The sequence below is a fragment of the Octopus bimaculoides genome, chromosome 6 (genome assembly GCF_001194135.2).
Source record: "Octopus bimaculoides isolate UCB-OBI-ISO-001 chromosome 6, ASM119413v2, whole genome shotgun sequence".
In the NCBI taxonomy this organism is placed as follows: Eukaryota; Metazoa; Mollusca; class Cephalopoda; order Octopoda; family Octopodidae; genus Octopus; species Octopus bimaculoides.
This window is the reverse complement of record NC_068986.1, coordinates 33,449,430-33,452,816: the sequence shown is the minus strand read 5'-3', so window position 1 is coordinate 33,452,816 and position 3,387 is coordinate 33,449,430. Positions and strand designations below refer to the sequence as shown.

General features: G+C 34.4%; 1 long non-coding RNA gene across 1 annotated transcript in view; it reads right to left on the bottom strand.

The window, feature by feature from the left end:
- Window positions 1–2,974: 2,974 nt before the first annotated feature.
- LOC106879850 (uncharacterized) overlaps window positions 2,975–3,387 on the bottom strand; it is a 201,271-nt gene continuing 200,858 nt past the window's right edge. Inside the window, exon 6 of the long non-coding RNA XR_008264389.1 lies at window positions 2,975–3,165. This is a non-coding gene — a long non-coding RNA (uncharacterized LOC106879850). The remainder of the gene's footprint in view (window positions 3,166–3,387) is intronic.

Genomic DNA, 3,387 nt, shown 5'->3' with positions numbered 1-3,387 from the left:
AAATTCTTTTTTGAAATCATCATCAGCTCATCCTGACGATGAACTCACGAAAGTTGATAAGAAGCAAGTTTCTCCTTGGCTACTGAGAGCTCTGTGGATTGACTTTAGCGTGTATGCTCAGAGCAAGTTTTAAAATCTGTTTATTAACCACATGCCTGTAAATCCGCAACATAGACAGCAATACAATTTTCTCGCTCTCATGAAATACAAGTGTTAGAAAGGAAGTAAACTATGAAAAAAAAGAACTTAGAATCATATAATTGAAATAAAAACTAATAATTAGTACTATTAAATCACGGAAGTAACCACCTGAAGACGAGAGTCGCCATACAGTAAAACTATGCTCCTCCTATTAATTCAAAGTGAATATCAATGCCCCATTTCAACTTACAAATTCCAGATGCAAATATTGACCTAAGAGAATCATTAGACGAAACAAAGAAACATACGTGTCTGGTTATAAAGAAAAGCAAACTCAAACAGTGCTATGCTACACTAAGACGCACATCCACACACACTCAAACGAATCATAGTAAAATATTACTAAACAAATTATAATTAACTATATTGGTGTAGTATTGAAGCTTTGATTAATTGATTTGTAATTTGTTAGCTTACAGGATCGATTTCAATAAATGCAGATATTCAGTACGTTCGAATAAATTGATGTGTAGTTTAGCTGTTCTTTGTTTCCTTTATGAAAAATTCATATTTATTGTGCTAGAACTAGTTTGTACATAAGATATTTACTGACTATCTATTATTTAGTTAGCTTATTATTTAGTTAGCTGCTATATTTGCTGTTTGACCCTTGCTGAACTGTAATAGAGCAGAAAAACCTGAAATCAAAGAATTTCCAGTTATGATTCTGCCAAATCTCAAAAGTGGTGTGGTTAGAATTACGTTGTCCATGTTCTTCAGTCTTTAATAAGATTTGAGGCTGTTCCTCGTCTTAAATTTACTTGGTAGAGTGTGTTTATTAACTTGACAACAAGGTCAAGGTGAGCTCCGATTGGCTGTATGCAAATGAGTTCATTACTGGGGTCCGGAACTCTTGTGGGGAAAAAATTCGCGGGCGATCTTTCGGAAGGTGGAAACCCTCATGAGAATTCTCAAGGTGCCCTTAAAAATCAGAAGAAAAGTCTTCAACAAGTACATCCAACCAGTGATGATTTACAGAAGTAAAACATGGGCTAACAATACTACCATCAGGAAAGCCTTCAATGTAGCCCAACGGAAAATGGAACGAATCATGCTTGCCATCACATTGCGGAACAAGGAAACTAACGAAAGTCGACAGCACACGCAAGTCGACAACATCATAAGAACTGTCAAGGGGGACAAATATAGATATGCTGGCCACATCACATGACTGAAGGACCAAAGATCGACAATTAAGATGAAAGATTGAATACCAAGTTAATGGACAAGATTAAGAGGCCGACCAAAGGCAAAATGGCGAGACAATCTCACTCGCTACATGGGGGTCTACATAGCCACGACTGGCCAGAGACGGAGAGTAGTGGAAGGAGTTCATGGAGGTTTCTTCCTACACGTGTGATGGAGACTTGGATAAGGATAAGGACGTTTGGGAACGAGGTAAATTCCGACTATTTGAATGGAATCACATCGACATTTGTGTTAATGTGATGGTGTCCAATAATGAATGTTTCCTCACAACTTCATACATTCTTCTTCTGTAATCCAACTGATCTTCCTCCTTCAAAGTGATGGAACTGTTTGTTAATCTTTCAAGAATACTATTACTTTTCAAACTTCTTTTCAATGATCCTCTGTTCCTTCTACTTAATACTACTTACTACACGAATAAAATATTTTCTTTGTGTCGGAATATGTCTAAATAAGCAAACATGAAGTCGTAGTATTATGTTATATATTTTAAAATTCAAACAGGGATCAGTTTAACACTTTCAGAAGTAATCTCCCGACTTGAAAGTATTCATTTCAGTGCACAGACTTCGAAGTATCAACTTCAATAATATGCCTTCGAAGTTCCAATTTGATAATATCTCAAAATCCAGATGAATCACAGTTATCTTTACGTTTATCAAGAAAAATAAGGTTTTCATATTTGGACTGAAGTGTTTATTTTAATGGATAACTTTCGCTTCCTCTAATAGACTTACCCTGACTCAATCCGGCAGACAAAGTGGAAGAAATTTCCATGGTTCAACGAGTAGAAGGCGGTTGCAGCAACGCATTGGGCATTGCAGAGAGCAAAATGAAGCAAGCAAGTCATTTTGGTCATACACTATATACGTCTCCATCCCCAGTCGTCTTGATCTGGTCCGCCACTAGATTGAAGACAGTCACAGTCGAAAGAGTGGGGTTGACGGTGCGCAACAATTCTTCACTTTAAAGAAAGTCATTGCGCAAGTCATTGATTATACTTAAGGATGACCAATGATCTCCGTCGCACCGATGGACGAACATTATAGGTTTTATTCTAACTTTATCTCTTTAAACGAAATAATTTGTTGTAACGTTATAATAGTTTAAAAGAATATGACGTCTTCAGTGAAGAGCTTAGGTAAGAAAACATATATTGTTTCATGCCGAGAGAATGTTTGCAACCAAAAGAACCTAACATACGTTTAATCTTATTTTCTTCACTGACCATAAAAGAACATATGACCATTGGACGTACGTATTATATTAGGACATATACGAAAGAATAATTATTTTTTCCTTCTAGTCAAAAGGATACCATTCGCAAGAGAATTAATATAGTATTTTGAATGGGCAATTTTAAAATAATAACAAATACTAATTTATTCCAGAAGATTAATAAGCAAAATAATTCTAAAATGTTTTGTCATAGCAGAAAATTGTAAGACGAATCAAAACACTGCAAATTCTGGAATCTGCTATTTCTTCAAAATAGGATTATTGAATACAAAAAAAGAAAAAAAAAACGAAAAACACATAATGGCATGTTGATAAGATTCGTTTTATTAGGAGTTTTTCAAATATTTTTTATACTCGGCACATGTTCGACGAAAGATGTTTTTTCCATTTTAGATCATCTTGCAGTAATTAAAGAACCTTTCATAATCAATTCATGAAAATATCTGTAAATATCCTAAGGGCCAAGAGATTCGATTTTCAATCACGAATTTCCTTTTGTTAAAGTTGTCCAAGTCACTATCAATGAAGTAGTTAGAGAGAAGACAACATAAAAATTCTTCTTAGATATAAATAACAAAACAATGTTTTGTAGATTGATATTATTAATTATATTACATTATTAGCAAGTTCATTTGAAATCTATCTAAATCTACCTGTCTATTTGTAGGTATACGTACATAAATTTTTCTATCTATCTTTCAATCCATGTATCAATTTATCTATCTATCTCCCCCCCTC